We start from the raw sequence: 19,439 nt of genomic DNA, 5'->3' as shown, positions 1-19,439 counted from the left end.
TTAATGAATATGTCACATATTCTATGTCATAGTCTACCGTGTGGTCTAAAATATCATAACAATAATAATCCCAAACTCTTTTGTTAATAAAGTAAAGCTTAACAGAAAACTAATGCTAATAATCTTATGACTGTATGTGTTTAGCATTATCTTCAGTGTCGGAGGTGAATTAACATAGGCTTTTATTTTGACATTTCCTGTGTTTATAGTTCCAGTGAATGAGCTGGGTTTCTAGGATTTTTAACAAGCAGTGAAGGCTAACATACATTTGCTAGCATCATGCTTTGAGAAATTAATGCAAAATGCGTCTTGAAGTCAGTGCTCATTCCTATCAAAATATACCATTTAGTCTGCTAAAATAATGCTTCTGTAAATGTCTAGAAACACCTGTCTTTTTTTCATAACTAAATTACATTCTCATCCTGATCACTGCTAGTTATTCTGACCAGAGACAGCTGGGCTGTTGTTTTACTTCAAAACCCGCTGCATGTGTGCGGAGTGAGTGCTGCTGTAAACTGCTACTTGCAGATGTTTAAGAAAATACTAGGTAATAATGTGTTGAAGGGAAGTATATTTCTATGCACATCTATGTTAGGCTAGATCAGTTCTGGTATACACCTGTTCTGGGATCTATTGGTTATGTGGAATGCTAACTAATGCTAAATTATACATTGTGAAATATCCAAGCTACAGTCAGTGGCTGCATAATTGTGGCTGTTCATAAAACATGCAGCCTGTCTTTAAAATGGTAACTTTACAAGAGAAGAAATGTTCTCGAATCCCACAACATAATTAACAGCTGGAGTTCAAATGCAGAAAACAAAAATTGAGATATTTGGTTTTATTTGGACAACTACAAAAGTAACCTTTTGTAGGATTAGTTTTGGAAATTAATTTTTAATAAAACAATAACAAATAAGAGTTATCGCCAGGCTTAGTTGTTAGCATGCTAGCGTAATCACCCCAACTTCCGGCCACTTTAATTACAATATTGGAAATCTTACTGTAACTGTAAGCTAACTGTAAATAAATAGAAGGACTTTACTCACTCAAATCAACATTTTTCAGGAGTCAAATATGTGTAGATTAATGTACAAGACTTGCTTGACTTTGAAAGAAAATATGTTTTTAGATATAAATTTTTTTGTTTAAGTAGGTGCCAATACTGCTAAGATTATTAGCGTCCCCTAACTTCGGCCACTTCCCCTGCTTGTGACAGTCAGACGAGACAGTTGCTACCACATTCAGTGGTTTTGAGAGGTTCACAATGAGATTACATTTGTCCTGTGTTAGTATCCGTACTCTACATGTAAGGATTACAATGGCGGTAGATTTTTCCCTCAGAGAAAAGGAAGCTAACCGCTATGCTAACTTTTACACTGAAGAAAATATGTCACAAAATGGAAAAAATGTGTTGTGTTCCACATGCAGTTTTGCACACAAAGAATTACAACACTGTTAGAGATACTTAAATATTATTTAGATATGTGATTTCTTGTAAGATTGATGTTTAAATTGATGTTTTAAGGCTTGATCTTATGTTTTATTGTTTTACCCAATGCGTTGTCGAAGAGAGAGAGCGGAATTGCACCATATACGGCAGTGGCCGGAATTAGGGGATGGTCGGAAATAGGAGGAATACTGATAGCAATGTAACTCTTATTAGGTGCCTATAGGAAATATTGTCTTTGCCTGAACATTGCAGTAACAAAAAGTTCAAAACTCAATATTTTTCCAAATAGACTGAGGTGGAAATGTATAAGTTGGCACTATTTTCTTAAACAATAACATTACTAAATGCATTCCCAGTAACATGATGTGGCACTTTCAAAGCAGATGTATTTTAAGACGTTCTGACAAGGAAAACAAAATTTGGAGTTGTATTTTGACTGATTTACAGCCTTCAATCCCCAATCCAATCATAAAAGTATATAACAGCTCTGCTCTGTATAAAAGTCACCATTCTCTGACCAGGTTTATGACTTTTAACTGTATTAAACATCTGGTCCAGATGCTCCAAGTGAGGGTAGTGCTACAAACTCACCTTAATAAGAACTTTTTCACATCACATCGACAATTTCTGTGAAATATTTCCAGGAATCCAAACCTTCTTCTTCTGGTCCAATTTATAAAATATCTGTGTAAAAATATATACTAGTTTTACAAGTTATAACTTTTTTTGTAATACAGTCAGCTGTTTTGTGTGTATAATGTTGCTGTGGGAGCCAAACCTTACATCTTCAGTTAGTTTTTTGTAATCTTTTGATAAATGAGTGACTGTGTAAACTGGTCTTGAAAAAAAAAAATGCAATCCAGAAAGTCCCATCCCCTATGTCAGTGTTTATTCAGCCCTCCCTCTAAAGCCACTTCCCTAAAACATATGAACACCACAGCTGGATAAGGCACACACAGAGAGAGAGAGCGATGTGCAAGGCTTTACATTCACCAACAACATTCACCTACATCATGTCTTATTCACATGTAAGAAACACCCATCAGCTCCACTGATGTTCACGGGCTTATACTACAGCCTCTTTTGTTTGGAAGCGTTCTCTACCTCCGTCCTTTTCTATTTCATACTTAACAATGCTGCACCCTTCCAGCCTCCATGTAGATGCAGTAGACAGGCAGGTAAGCCTTCCAATCAATTTGTTCTGGATGGGTTTTTAACAGTCCCATGGCCTATATAGAAAAATCGTTTTACTTTTGTCATCAGAGCGTTTGATTTACTGATTGCGATCTGGATGTAAAGTGTATTTGAAGAGAAATAACCCAAAAAATTGTTTTAAAAAATAATCTACTCCAGCTTGAAAGTTAACAAATGTGTTTTTTTTCTTCTCTTAAAAAGATTTGTGACTGAGAGTAGTGATTTAGTGTCTTACACGCTGACTAAATTCAGTGTACACAATAGAGGTATTCCAAAATTCACAGATACTCACAATTAATTGAAATGAATTTATTTATCCCAGAGCATTAAGACCTTGTGGCAGTGGATTTGATGCCAACAAGGGCCTTGATGCCTATTTCACTGAATCCTATATTAATTGTTACATGTCATACAGCAGGAAGAGTGAAGTGCTCTTTTGGAAAGCCTCCAGTCCCTAACAGGCCGGCTTAATGAAACCCAGGAGGTCGCAGTGTGTGGGAGCACAGCAGCTCATAACGCAAAATCAGCCTCTAAGAAGACGGGTGCCAATTAATCAGTTATTCTGCCATCCATTTCTTGTGGATTTGGCAGCGAGGCAATACGTGCAATGATGATTAGCAGTTGACTGAATGCAATTTTCTGACTCCTTTCTTTTTCAGCTTACTAGAAATAAAGCGTACATTACAGCAGCCGTGCTATTCCACTATAACACCGATCTGTGTCCTGAAATGCTATGGCTCTTATGTTCATGCTTGGTGAATGAATACACTGGCTGGAGCCCAGACCTCAGCATCATCGAATGGATCGTGAGAAGAAAAAAATAACATAAAACCCCTGATTCAACTGATATAATTGAAAAACCGAAAGCCTCTGGAGAGGAATGGAAGCTGTGAGGACATCCCTCTAAATGCAGACACCAGCCTATGTTTTGGGATTGTACGACTCTTATTTAGTGGAGATACACATCAAGTCTATGCTTGCTTGTTGACACCTACATTAAGGAGAAATACTCGTCATTACAGCCGGCTGAAATGATGTGTGTGAAAGAGAGGGTGCCATTACAAGCCTGCATTTATTTAATGACCACCTTATTGTCCCCCACACACAGATGATTAGGAGGTAATCTCTCCCTCGGCAGACAATGGCTGTCACACTGGAGTCAGTGAACGAATGTGCGAGCAATAAAATGTGCATTTCACACACACACACAGTAGTTTGTGTGTGTGTGCGTGCTAGTATTCCTGTTCTAAGGGATATGTGTATGTTTAATGTTTATCTGTGATGGAGAGTGGAGGCTCTCTAGAGGACAGAGTCAGGAGGAGACAGAGAGAAGGAGAGACTGAGGGGTCTCATTGCCTATGCATGGAGGCGTTGTAGGCAGATTAAAATAACATTGAGTAGATTGTGTAAATGAAGGGGAGAACTAAGGAAGGCCTCCAGAGTCCATTATAAATTTTAATAATACATCAAGGTAGTGTAACTGAATAACCGATCTCTTAGGGAACAAACACGACATTTGGCTAATATTACAATATGAATTATGAAAACAAAAAGAGCTTTTAGTAAATCTTGTCTTTCTACTTTTATTCTTTAGGCCTCTGTCTTTTTTTCCCCCCTCTCGCCTTCTTCCCCACTCACTTTTCCTGAATCCAGAACAGCATGTAAACAAATAAAAGTGGGGGAAAAACAGTTTGGCATCTCGGTAGATTAATTAATGTGCCTCCGACTTGGCATCGGGAGGTGGAAATTATGTGCATAAATAATATCACTAATTAAAAAGATGCAGATTAACATGCAAATAATGTTAATGAGGATCTGCAATTCCAGAGTGTATTCGCATAACATCAACAATTTAATGTGTTGGAAGGCTTGTGTTTGCATTACATTAATAAAATTCAAAGGGCCCCCCGCATAAAAAATTCTGTCGGAGTCTCCACTTCCACTTGTGAGTTGTAAATTCTGCGGGCAGTAACAGGCCTCTCCTTTGGCAGATGCAGGAGTTATTATCAGAAAAGGCGAGGCTGAAGTGGTGCCATGTGCCAGGCTGACCAGCTGTTTGGACCCGGGCAGCCATCGCAACACTCACACAATTAAGTGTATTAGCTGCTCGCAGTGTGCTTTGTTTATCGAGCCTGAGGTTTTATTTATTTGTTTGCTTGTTTGTTGTTGTTGTTGTTTTTTCATAGGGGGTTGACAACAATGAGAATACAGAACCGGATTAGATCAAGAACAGTGACTAAGAGCCAGTGTAAATGTAGAGTACGCTCCTGCGCTCAATAAGTACAGGACACCCTTCCCATAATCTTCTAATAATGTGTATATAGGAGGCTATAAAGTCTGAATAACCCATGACGCCCATGGAAGAACGTGGGAGCCTTAACAACCGTGCAAGTCACTGCAGACCACCAAAACTGTCAGCAACTTATAAACAATACTCACGTCTCTGAGAGACCAGAGGAAATCTACAAGTGTCTCTGTCCACCCTTCTGCTTCCAGAAGACTTAAGAGCACTAAAAGTCTGTCAGTGGGTGTGTAGTTAAGGAGACAACAATAATGAAATAAATCAAACAGATTAAAAATAAATAAATTAATTAATTAATTTAAAAAAATATGTAAATAAGCTGTTGGTGATGAAGAAATAATATATTATACATGGACTACAATGAATGAAGTATGGATTTCTTCACAGCACTGGATGTGTAGTGCATACATGTATGTTGGTGTGTGTGTGTGTGTGTGTGTGTGTGTGTGTGGTGGAGGGGGGGGGGTGAAATAACAACCCCACGCACTCATACACTGTGTTAATTGTTTCATCAACCTGTGGTGACAGAGTCATTGTGCAGAAACAGCGCCGTCCCTCACACAGCCTCACACACACACACATACACAGCGCGTCCGCGCGCTCGGCTAATGGCTTTCACAGCGCGCGGTGCTCGTCCTGAGGGGCGGCTCGGCGGAGGACGCGGATCGCGGCGCGCGCTGCTCGTCCTGAGGGGCGGCTCGGCGGAGGACGCGGATCGTTAGCAGCAGAATAAACACAGGCGCTTTTAGAAAAACAGTGAGCTCTGGCGCTCAGGGGAAAGCGCAATTTACCGCGTGTCCACCCAGTGACCGCCAAGAGTCTACAAACACAACACAGAGCGTTACTGCAGCTAATGCTCATCTCTTTAAACAGCAACAAGACGGTCTTTAGCTTCATCACCATTATTATTATTATTATTTATTATTTTTATTTTTTTACAGTTAATTATGCGTTTTACGAGTGGGTTTAGTACTTCTACTTTACTGTAATAAATTAATATATTACGTTTTATTGTGATTTTTAGTTGAAGTAATAGAAATGTATTAATACAAAAAAATATATTACATAATAAAATAATGACAATTTTACCTGGTAATTGTGTAATTATACTAATAATAATGCAAATATAATAATAATAATAATAATAATAATAATATTAATAAAAACAATTATTTGAGTAGAGATTTCAGTAAAATTATTACAGCAGGCTTGGGCAGGATCTGGTGCGGTAATCCTGTTGGAATCAGCGTGTGCTGAATCAGATGCAGCTTTATTATCTTGCTCAGGCGCGGAAAGCCCCGCAGCCTAACGCAGGCATTAAACGCGGATCTGAGATAAACACGTTTATTGGTGAAGCCTCAGGTATTCAGCCGGCAGCTGTCTGCACATCTATCATGTAGTGTTTGCCAACTGCTCGCGCTCAGAAACTCAAACCTGCCTTGTGTTGTTTAGAGCATAAAATATACACATATTAATATGCCAGATAAGGAGTGACATAGAAAACATGTCGTTCCATGGACAAGACAGGGCCAAGTGTTATGAAGGAGAGGGTTTTTTTTTTTACTGAGTGTGTCTGTGTGTGTGTGTGTGTGACTGTGTGTGTGTGTGTGTGTGTGTAATGGGGTCTGAAGCCTGCTAAAATATTCAGACACGGTTAATGCAACTGATAGCTTCTTGGGACATACGGTTTGTATTATGCTTGGCTTTGAGTGTGCAACAGTGTGATATTCGGAAAAGCAGAGCCAGCAAGAAGAGGAGAGGAGGAAAAAAAGAGAAAGAGCAACACAATGAACTCTTCAGCTGGGCACTGGAGCAGCTGGTCAATAACTTAGACAAGGGCTTGTAATACGCTTGCTCTGAGCTGCGGAGAATCCACAGACAACACATAAAATTATGACAGGAAGATGATGGATTAGGGTCATAAGTCTCGGTCCAACCCCACAAACACAACATGGCGGTGCTGTGTTCGCCGCCGCGTTTAATAGACGAAAATTAACAGATGTTGATTGCCTTCCAGCTTGACAAGCCTTCAAAATATTAAACAATCAGGGATTGCCCTGGACAGTGTTAAAAACCAAATCTCCTCTTTGACCATAATGTGTTTCACCAGGGGTTATTCCACAAAGCAGGATTTCTCAGATAGCACGTCAACCCAAGTTGAAGGTTGAGGACTATCCAATAGGAATCTTCCCTAATTTAAAGCTTGGTTTAAGTTATCTGGTTAAACCGTGGAATACCCCCCTTGAGGTTATTCCATTAAGTTGGATAACTTAAGTCCAAATTTCAGGCTGTTCCATCAGAAAAGAGCAGAGGAACATTCCTATCATGATAGGGCTTAAGTTATCTGGCTAACTGAGATAAGTTTTGGAGTTCCCTCTGTTCTGGGGGATATTTCACAAAACACCAAATAGAAAACTTAAATTTGGTTCAGTCGAGGATTATTTAATGAAGATGTTTTAATAAAGTAAATACTTTTATTTTGAAATCCTGACGTGAAATATCCTAAAAAGACACTTCTAGTTTAAGACTAAATAAAAACGCTCACTGAGAGACATAGGTATCTTATGGTTAGAGGGAAAGTTCTAGAAAGGTGAGCAGTGCTATTTATTATTTGTTTGTGTGAGCTCAATCTGTCATGTCAGTTGGAAGTTCTCTTATTCTGTTGTTGCTCACACTTGCAGTGGAAGCTACTGTTACTGGAACACTTCCATAAACACAAAACTGTGATTTGGCTAAATCCTTACTTTTTATTGTGAAAATAAATGTGCTAAGGAACTATTACACAACTTCCACCTGCACCAGAATGTTTGCTACAGTAGTGTGTTGACTAGTTTTGCTGATGTAACTTCACCTAACTAGCTAATGTTTTATATATATATGATCATTGCACATCTAGTGTAAGCTAGTAGACTACCTACCAAGATGGCTAGCTTGTTTAGCTGTTCACATGTGAAGACCTGATTAAAGACACTTGCTTTTAAAGCACTATAGGACAGTAAAAAATGCTTTTCTTACCTTGTAGCACTTCTTACTGCTGACAGAAATGAACCATCCTGATTCTAGCTGCAAAAAATGTCTCCATTATGTCCTCCGTGTTCAAGGATCTGCTGACTTTCTGCTCATGGGAGAACACTGCTGAGACATTCAGTCGTTCTTGAGACATAGTGGAGCACAGGTAAGTTTTAATCAGCTTTGTTTTATGAGGTGACAGTGGAAAGGATGAGTAAATGCCGGCCAGTACTTGCAATCCATTAAGTTTCAAGAGATTTTTCTTATCGATATATTTATATCTACAGAATTAGAAATGCACATAATTATATCTACAGGGTTAGAAATATATATCATACATACATATGTATGTAGAGAGAGAGAGAGAGAGAGAGAGAGAGAGAGAGAGAGAGAGAGCACATAAGACTTAGCACTACCTGGGTGGTCATTTTAATTGTATGATCTCAACAGTAAACTCCACTAGTTATAATTTTTAATTTATTTTGTACTTCCTTTGTTTCAAACTGTTGGGGCCTTTGAAATGTACATCCATACTCACTTCCATTACGGCAAAAAAAAAATACCCTTAAGATCTATTGTTCTTTTGGGCATGTATTTAATTATTAGTTTCTAATATGTATCAGTGTAATACAGAGTAATTATGGAAGGTCAGAAATGCAAAATATGAAAAAAAAGGCAACCTTTGTGGCCAGTAGGGGGCCCCCAAATCTCTTGGGGCTTAAGCATTTGCATAGAAGTAAACACTGTCCACGCTCAGCGCCCCATTTCCCTAAAACAAGATCCCATCTCTGACCTGTTTTGTTTTAGCAGATCGAGGTTTCAGGTTCTCAGTGACTCGGAGATGCATCCTGTTTGATCAGAGATGGCACTGTTTCAAAGGTGTCAGACTAAAAGTCTCTGCACCCGTTTAATGTAGCGCTCGTTTTTGTTCATGTTCCTTTCATACCCTCAGGTAAAATACACAATTCATCAAGGTCACAGTGGGCTGCTAGTACCTTTGCCCTCCGTATAAATATAAAGTTAGTTAGCTGGGTCTCTGAAGACACCCACTACAAAGCCTTCGATTGAATGTTGGTTAGAAGCTATCTGCATTCATTATGGTGTTTTATTAGTAGGCCACTGCTGTCAAACTAAAAAAAAAATGTTAGAGCATGCCACATAAACGATAGAACTGATCAGCGACATGATGAGAAAGGACGTGATGTGATGTGCAGCCCTCATTTGTCAAAAAGCATAAACCATGGGCCTTCAGTATCAATAATCCATGCTGGGATCACGTTAAAAGCAATAAAACTAGCTTTTCAACATTTAACCTTTTGAAGGCGGCCTCATCACTTATTGATGGCAGGCTGAAAACACTGAAGACAGTAGGGTGCAGTTTCTGCATGGCACGGATGTGTGCACCAACTCGGCACAGAGCTGGGCTTTCTGGAGTCATGCTCGATAGGATTTCACTGGAGGCTATTTCACGCGAGCGGCGTTAGGGGTCCTGCAGGAGCAAAATGATCTTATGCCTCATTGTCCATCCTCAATAGGACTCGTCATGATGCGGGATGGCGGACAGCAACAAGTGCTCTCCCGTTTCATAAAACCCAAGATGGTCTTTATTTGAATTCTGCGAAAAATCAATTACACCCACCACCACCGACGCTGCCGTCGAGGTCCAACTAATACAGAATTAATCGCACTCCAAAAAAAAGAGACGGAGGCCTGGATCATTTCCGAAAACTCCGGGCGGCAGAAATTAAATCGCAATTATCATAAAATCCATCATGATGATGCGCATTGTGCCGCGGTGTTTGGATAGGTAATGGTTTTCTAATGTGGCAATTTGCATAAGTAGCCCTGAGATGGGTTATCGTTCCTCGATCCGTACAATTACGATTCCGGCTCCATACATCAGAGCCCGGGAGCTGTGTAAAAACCACAGCGCTAATTAATAAGCCACTTACCGACTGCAGCTAGTTACGGCGGGTCCTGCCGCTGACCCCGGCGGAAGATGAGCCGTCTCAGAAGTGCCTGTGTGTAACTACAAACATAATGATGTGCCAGGAGGGAATCATTAAAAATAATTTACACAAGCCTTCATTTACAAGATCTTTTGATAGCGCACTTCCCCCCGCCGGTGTTTAGATCGGTGGTGCGGCCCCCACCATTTGGAGAGGTTGGGGGTGGGGGAGGGGGGGGTAGTGAGAGCAGGAGAGAGAGAGAGGGAGTGAGTGAAGTGAAAGGAGGGCGAGAGACAGAGAGACAGACAGAAAATGGGAGAGAGAGAGAGAAATAGAGCGAGAGGGGGATACCTAAGTGGTTAATTAAGAGCTGTTGGGGCACCTCCTGAAAAATCCCTCTGATGTCTTCCTGTGTCAAGTGTCTCTCTCAGGGAAGAGCCACATGAGGTGGCTGCCTCGACTGGGCTAATTACCGAGGAGTGGAGCGACGGCAGCTGAGGACGAGGGCCTTAAATGAGCCCCTGTGCAGCTCGAGCCTGGGCCCAGAAAATACTGGGGCAATCAAACCCCCACCTACGCCATATATTTATTTATTTATTTATTTTTTGGCTGCTCGGGCCTGAGAGCAGTAGGGAGGCGACGGGGGTGTGTTCATTCCAAGAGTTGTTTAGGAAGGGTTAAATATCCTCCGCTAGGAACCATATCATTTTCCGACTAAAAGGGGAGGTGGAGGGTATGTAACAGAGGACGGATTTTTTACAACAATAGACAGTGCTGTGAGGTAATCTGGACTTTAAAAATAATAATAATTATAATTTCCCCGCTGAGCTGTCTGCTAATTCAACTTCATTTTCCGTATTGTTGATCACAAAAGCCAGTGGCTCATGTTAAAAAAATAAATAAATAAATAAAATCGAGTGAAGCCGCCACAATGCAGAGGTCCACCCGTCCAAACATGTGATCCAAGAAATCCAAAATCCCATTCCGTCCATTCAAAATTATTGGCGGTCAAAATTTAAATCAGTTACCAGCACCAAATGACTCAAACCCACCCCCCAAACACACCCCCCACTCAAAAAAAAAGCCCTCATCGGCTGATATCACAAAGAGCCAGGAGAGAAGTGTACCAAATATGTCCTCTTTAATCTGCCCAATTCCCTGCTGCTGTGTCGAAATTCGGCTGAAGCCCAGCCGCTGCCAAGGAGCCGGGGGCCCTGAACAATGGCGGATCCAGGCGGGCCGGCGGGGGCTCTGGGGCGGTCCGTGGCAGGCGCGCAGGCTGTGGGCTTGGCTGGCTTGCCCGGGCCCCCCGGCAGACCCTCGGCCAGGCGCTAGCCCACAGCGGACACTAACGGGAGGAGGGGGTGCACAATAGAGCCTCCTGGAGCCAGAAGTGCCTTCAGCAAAGCGGCTTTGCGCCCGGGCCTGCTCCAGCCACATCAGCAGAGACACAAGGCTGGCAGAACAATCATCTTAACAATATGGCTGATCCGCTGACCTGCCGTTGCCATGGCTTTATCTCTCCAACTATTGGGCTTGCGGAGGGTTTAGTGAGCGAATGGTGGGGGTGCTGGAAGGTTGGTTGGTTGAGGGGTCTGGAGCTCAAGCGGCAGCGGCTCTGTAACGGAATGCCATTCCACCAGAGAGCAGACGGGGGATTTAAGAGAGACTGAGAAGACACCTACTGTTAATGATGGGGTCAGGAGAGTGACAGCCTCTGAATCTCTCTCACACACACACTGTCGTGTCTCTGTGAATTGTGGGGACATTGCATAGCTTTCTATTCATTTTGTGGAGACTTACCATGAACTTTTCCATAAGTAATAATAGCTCAAGCTAAACCTAAACTTGAAACATGCCTTCACCTTAAAATGTAATGATTTACACTGTGAGGACTAGTTAGCTGTCCACACAAGGATAACAATTCCTCAAAATGTGAGAGTGTAAATAGGTTTTGGTCCCCAAAATGTGATATAATTCTGGCACACACACACACACACACACACACACACAAACACACACTCCAGGAATGAGAGGGGAGACAGTTCTACTGCTGAGGAGGTGTTACTCTGAGTCCAGTGTCACTTTTGGTGCAGGGGTCAGGGCCACTACAAGCACATCACTGACTACTGGCTTTCATCTTCCTCCACTCCTTCACTCGCCATGGCTCCTCCTGCCACAGCCAATGAGCTGCCATCACCGAGTGCACTGTCACTGCCCCGCCAAGCAGCCCAGATATTGTACAGGTAGGACTGGACAGGATTTTCTGAGCCAATTCAAGTGTTGTGTTGTTATTATTATTATTTATTATTTCACAAAACAGCATAGCTATTGTACATAAACACACCGGTGTAGTGGTCATTTTAAAAGGCCAGTGTGCCAATAGATGAGATAATGAAGTACACTTCCATGTCCTTTGTGTTCTTGCTCCTTTAGATGCACATTACCATTTGCAGGGACACTAATGGTGCTTTTCCACTGCATGGACCCTACTTGACTCAGCTCAGCCCTTGTACTTTACCATCAGACAAATCTGGTCCATAAAAGTGGGTGTTTTATTTATTTATTTTTTTTAATAAAAACTCCTTGCTCACACGCAGTTCCAAGCGAATACTGACTAAACGTGACGTGTAAACCTTGTAGACTGGACAGGCCAGAATGCCAAATTTTGCCATATGTTGAACAATCTCCAAGCTACAGTTGCTACTATATGTGCTGTTCTCTGACTCACAATGGCAGCTTGTAAAATCATCCCATGGTGTATTGAAGAGGTTCAAACACACCTTTGACTGGTGGCAGACGAAAAACACCAGCAAAAGCGGGATGGAGCAGCAAGAACCAAAATATCTCCACTGTAATAACAGGGGACACAGAGCTATGTTCAGACCCAAAACAACAACAACAACAACATGTGAATACACAATGAGTAAATAATTCTCAGTATTCCTGCTGCCGTTGTTGTGGTTTCCAAAGCCCGCTGTTCCTGTTAGAGACGGAATTTAGCAATGTCACTGTCTACACTTTGGGTTGATGGGCTTTAAAGTGGAAAACCAACCAGGGACAAAGTGAGTAGAGCTGTGTTGAGTCGCGTAGAGCAGGCACCATGCTGTGGAAAAGGACCATTAGTTAGATTTTACTGACCCTGGTCAGTATATTCAGTTTAGGAATATATTAGTTTATTTAGTGGGGTGTTGGTGAGGCAGTGACCTTTTGACCTCTCGAGTGCATTTAAGGTCTGAGTAGTATGTGTAGCATGTGGATGTGGTACAGAAGATCTCAGTGATGCTGTGAAGGGCAGGGGACACAGCTGGTCTCTCTCTCTCTCTCTCTCTCTCTCTCTCTCTCTCTCTCTCTGACTGTCTCCCTCTAACTCTCTCTCTCTCTCTCTCTCTCTCTCTCTCTGACTGTCTCCCTCTCTCTCTCTCTCTCTCTCTCTCTCTCTCTGTCTCCCTCTCTCTCTCTCATACTCTCACACAAACACCCTCACTCATGCACAATGCATTCGTTGTTTAGCTGAGCAAATGCCGCCCCGCCGTTTACACAAAGAGGCAGTAGCAAATGCATTTCAGCTTTCTAGAGATCACCAGCAGACGGCTTTCTCACATTACCTCGTGTCACTTTGCTTCTTTTTGATCTATCATGATTTCCCAATTATGTAAACTAAATTGTTCTGAGCCGCATGTCGTAAATGATGCCCATATTTCAGTTGCTCAAAGGGCGGTGGTTTTTTTTTTGGTCAGACAGTGCTGGAGACTAGCTAAAGACTACACTGGATTTTCAGCAGAGTCTCTCCGTTAGTCCTAAACCAGGCTTAATCTCGAGACATAACAGGACTTATATCATAATGAATCCTGACTAATGTGTTAGAAAGCAAGCTCTGATATTTCCAACCTTAGCACTTCTAAAAGTCAGAGTGTAGGCTTCTTCTAAAGCCCCAAATCCTAAGCTTGGCTCTGCTAATTTGGCATTTGAATTCCACTCAGGTTTTATTAATGAGATGAAAATAAAGGATTTTACTTTTTAATACCACATATTTATGCCTGCCACGCTCTGTGAGTCGTAGAGAATAAACAGTGGTATCAATGCTTGGCCAGAAAGTAACGCCACAGCGGCTGCCATGAAATTTGTTTATCTAGCCACAGAATGCTATTCAGCTGGGGATACAGCACAATGATGCTAGAACTGTTGGGTTCGCAATTAAGTCTGTCTTCAGATGCTTCCCGAGCAATTCATTAACTCCACTCATTCCTGCCTAATGTGTTAAAAAACACTGCGTAATTACACAGCAACTTAACACATTAAAGACCTTCAAGTTTTCTTTTATTTTTTCCACCCCTTTCCAGCATCCTGGAGAACTTTGTTGCCCATTATTGCACAATTATGCTTTCTCATTAGCCACTTGCCGATGTGAAATCTTCATTTGCCGCACTGTTGAGAGTCATTAGGAACAATGCTTTTTAAACACGTGCGTTTCTGTGCTGGCAGCAAGTGTGGATGTGCGATACGTGGCTGTGCTTCTTCCATTTTCCTTGAAAGCTGAAGGCCATCCTGCTTAGCGGAGCTATTCTAAACCAACTGCCGGAAGCCAACCTCAGGTTCATATTCGAGAGTCATTCCAGTGCTCATGTGCAGACCAATCAAATCCTGATTCAGAAGAGAATACTTACCTTGACCCATAGCCTGTCATTTACACTCACTGGCTGGATGGGTCTACCCCATTCATTCAGACACATTGGTATTATTGGGTTAGTGAACCATCCTCAACACAGCTGTTACTCTGACATGGTAGTAGTATGATAGCATATGTAGTGCCTATTATAAGTGTATCAGGCACATTGTTGTTGCTGGGATTTTTTACACATGTCAGTGTCTGTGGCCTTGGGGTCAGAAACTGACCATTAGTGAAGGGTTAGAGGATGGCTAACACAAATTGTGCATGACAGCATATGGGCTAAAGTTCCTAACTGCACACCTGCAAGGTGGAGCTAAGTCAGTGTGAGGACATATCCATGTTGTAAATCTGACCTCAGTAATGAATCCTGCGCCTGAGGGTTAGCCACTAAACAGCTTGTAAAGATGCCATGATTTTTGCTTTTCATTTTTGGACCAGTTGAAACAAGTGCACATGTTGTCATTCATGCGAAGAACTGAATAGCGGCCTTTGTGCTTTGGATTTTCAACACAACGTTAGTGCAAGATAACAGTAAAACACCGCACAAAATGTGTATCACTCAGCCTCTCTCACTACTTCATTCACCTGTAAAAGTGTGTCAGTGGATCAGCTTATCTGAAATCAAACCTGTAGTGTTTGGAGGTGTTAGGCTGCTAGCTAGGCTAGCACTAGCACAAATACTGTTGTTCTAGGTAGTTATTTAAGTATTGCTGTAGTTAAACTGAAGGCATTTGTGATGCCACAGATGGCCTTTGTGAGTAATTTTATATATGGAAAAAGCCTCGTTTTGCCATGGATGTTTTAAACACAATGGCAAAACGCATGGATGTGTCAAACTACTGTTTCACTGTGCCCCAAGGATATGGTGACGTCATGGCATGTGACTTTAACCAAATGCTAAATGGAAATTTCTAACAGAGATTACTAGGAAAGAGACATTTCACACGTCAACAGAACACAAGCTTATTCACCAGATCATGTATTTATTATTTATTTTTTTTGCATCAATATACTTCAAAAGTTTCACATGACCAAATAGTGCCTACTTATTAATTAATTAATTAATTAATTAATTCATTCATTCATTCATTGTCTGAAACCGCTTATCCAGTTCAGGGTTGCGGTGGGTCCGGAGCCTACCCGGAATCACTGGGTGTAAGGCAGTAACACACCCTGGAGAGGGCACCAGTCCTTCATAGTGCAACACACTCACACCTAGGGACACTTTTTAGCCACCAATCCACCTACCACACGGACAAGGGTAGAGCACACCAAACTCATCACAGTCACCCGGAGCGGGACTAGGTCTCTGGAGCTATGTGACTGCGAGACAAACTGCTATGTCACGTCCTGCCCAGTAAACAAACATAATGCATTACATTTAAATAGGCCATTATTTGTTTCCCAATATAGTAAAATAAATATTCTGTTTAATTCACCTATACTGCATCACTGTTGTGAGTTTAAGACAAAATATACAAACATTTAATGTCTGTTGCTTTGTATTCCTGACCCGAAATTTTATTGAATTTAATTGGTATAATTACATGCTCTTATATTTGTTTTTTTATATTCCATGAATCACTTTTTTTTATTTTGATGTTTATTCAGAGTAGCATTTCTTTTTACATTAAGTGCTGTTTAAAAAATAATAAATAAATAAAATCTACACTACAGTATGAGATCTCCTCACACACAACCACACACACACACTGTTGTTTGGCACAGGTACAGAAAAATGGCCTGCTCTCCTAGGCCCAGAACAGATTAGACATTTACTGGAAGTCTGAGGAACTCGCACTTGTTCATAAATCATGGCAAATGGTTGCAATTCAAGAGCGGGAGATGCAAACCATCCACACCATATCATTTATGGGAAGTATGAAAGTAGTGAGGGAACTTTTTCAGTCCTGCCGAGTGGGATTGAGAGCAGTTTAGCTGGCGTTATTCCCTTTGGTTAGTAAGGGGAACTGATATTTGAAAGCTTATATTTTCACAGGCAGCCCAAAATGATTAATTGTTCAGGAATTGCACTTTAAAGATTTTCGAAAAACGCACACTCTGGCAACGGTCGTCCCAGAGGAAGGTGGTAAACTAACACCATGCTGGGAGAGATTAAAAAAGCACATTCCACAAAATCTACTAAATTAAATATCACGGGGCTGTGTGCGATACTCAGCGGCTTCTTTGCTCCAAACCACTGTGGATCTGTAGAATCAGGGCTTTATTATGTTTAATGCATTAAGTAATTCACAAATCAGCATACTCACTGAATCATTGCTGTTTCTTTATCCTGATACTTTTATATTTATACATAAAAGATAAAACACCTGCCTACAGAGTAAAAATTCCAGTGTTGAATTAAGCAGTTGAACATTTCCCTGCAGAGTTAAATAACATTTCATTTAAACTCTGTTTGAGTTCATTTAACACAGAATGGTGTACAAAACAGCATGGATGTAGAGCATTAACCAACACAAAGTCTGGGCTCACTGTCTGTAGAAGCCCTGGATTAGGTGGTGAGAATTTCTGACAATCATTTATTATTATTATTTTTTATTGTGATAAAACTTATTATACTACCTAAACTCATTCCTCAAACTCAACAGCCAAGGAACACTCAGAAAACTGTCACTGTGGTGGGACCTGAACGGTACATTTCAGTGCTTTTAGTTTGGGACTAGTACCGTATTCTATTACAAATGTAGATTTTAAAACACAGAAGTTCATCTCCAAGGCATATATTGTTTCTTTTATTTGACATGTTTTGTTAATGAAACATTAATAAAACAAAAATGGACTTTAAAACCACTGCTGTATTTTTTTAAAGGTACATTTACAATGTTTGTACTTTTATTGACCAATAATATGCCTTTACTGTACTGCACTTCTACTCTAGTATTTTTTTCTGTGTGTATGAGTGTAAACACAATACTAACACAGATACAAGTACACATTAGTGTAAACATGATGCAAGTGGTGTGAATGTAGTAAAAGTTTGGACAAAATTTGTGTGAATGCAGTTTTAGTGTAGACACAATACAAGTGTGTGAAAGCAGTCTGACTGTAGGGAATATATGTGGTTGAATGCAGTTTTAGTGTGAACACAATGCAACAAGGAGAATGCAGTTTGAGTGTACACACAATACAGGTATGTGAATTCAGTTTCAATTTAGACATGACACAAGTTTTTGAATTCAGTTTCAGTGTAGATACAGTATAATTGGGTGAATGCAGTTTGAGTTACACGTGTGTGAATGCAGTTTTAGCATAGACATTACAAGTGTGTGAATGAAGTATAAGCATAGAAACAGTAAAAGCTGGTGAATTCAGTTTTAGTGTAGACCTAATACAAGTGGGTGAATTCAGTTTCAGTTTTAGTAAGGCCACATCAGAGAGAAGGCAAATGATGACTAGTTTTATTTTGGAGCAGAAGGAGGGGGGTACGGTGTGCAACAGCAGCGTCACATGCAAAACAAGGCCTATGGGAGAATATAGAGAAATGGAAGATTTCCTGGCAAGAGCTGTGGGCGATGGAGTCAAGTCAGATTAAGTTTTTGCTGGGAGCAACTTATGATGTCCTTCCAACACTGCAAAATCTTGGACAGTGGGTAGGTGAAGACCCTAACTGTGGATTATATACAGGGGTTGGCACACTGAAGCATATTCTTTCAGCTTGTGAAGTTAGTTTGTCACAGGGTCAGTATACAAGGAGACATAATCAGGTGCTAAGGGTTTTAGCATGTTTGTTGGACAGCAAACAGATAGAGATTAATGCATTGACGAGTAGCTGTAGTAATAAAATTGTTAGTTTTGTGCATGAAGGGGAATGATTTCCAGAAAGCGCGCAGACTACAAATATTGGTAGATAGGGTGAAGCACGAGACTGGAAATTGCTGGTGGACATAGGAAGAACACTGCAGGTCCCAGAGTGCATTGTGTTAACTACACTGAGGGCAGACATGGTGTTCTACTCTGAAAGTAAACAAATAGTTTATTTCATAGAGTTAACAGTTTTCATTTGTGGATGCAGTAGATGAAGCATTTGAAAGGAAGTAGCTGAATTATGCAGACTTGGCGGATGAGGTGAGGGAACACAGGTAGTAGGCACATGTAAGACCGCTGGAGATAGTTGTTAGAGGAATTTTAGCCAAATCAGCCACATCCCTGCTTGTGCAGTTCAGCATCAGGGGCCGGAAACTAAGGGCAGCTGTGAAGGAGTTATCAGCAACAGCTGAAAGGTCTAGTCAGTGTGGATAAGGAGAGCACAGATTACTGGGGGAAATGCACTGTAGAGGTGCTATTAGGATTATTGGTGATGTAGCATGTAAAGTTCACATGGAACTGGTGGCATTGAGCATGCATTAACGGTGCCAGTGGGGCTAGGTACAGCCTTAGTCACCAGGGAGACCAGTGTGGATTTTCAGTTGTTGATGGTAAAGGGTGAGGTAGGACTGTAAAACTGGCTTTGAGGGTAGTGGGTCAGATGCCATTGTTGAGCATTCTGAAAATGTTGTGTGCTTAATTCAGCAAAAAATGACGCCTGTGAAGAGCTAGTTATACAGTGGCTGCTTTGGGTACTCATGGGGTGGGCTCAATGAGTACCCATAGTTGTTAAGGATAGCCGGTTGCTGATCGGATCATAAAAGGCCACGGCAACCATAGTGCTGAGGTGTAGGATTCAACAGGAATTTTGGTGGCTGCAGGTAGGAAGAGAGTGTGGTGGGCCCTGTGTAAAGCTCTAATGAATTGACATAGGATATTTTACATCTTATCTTGTGTATTGTTATAATCACAGAGTTCAGATTCCAGGAGAGTGCCAACACATTAGAAATATAAATACATTGTAAATATACATGT

This window comes from Hoplias malabaricus, chromosome 10 (assembly GCF_029633855.1).
Source record: "Hoplias malabaricus isolate fHopMal1 chromosome 10, fHopMal1.hap1, whole genome shotgun sequence".
NCBI lineage: Eukaryota > Metazoa > Chordata > Actinopteri > Characiformes > Erythrinidae > Hoplias > Hoplias malabaricus.
This window is presented reverse-complemented; position numbering follows the sequence as displayed.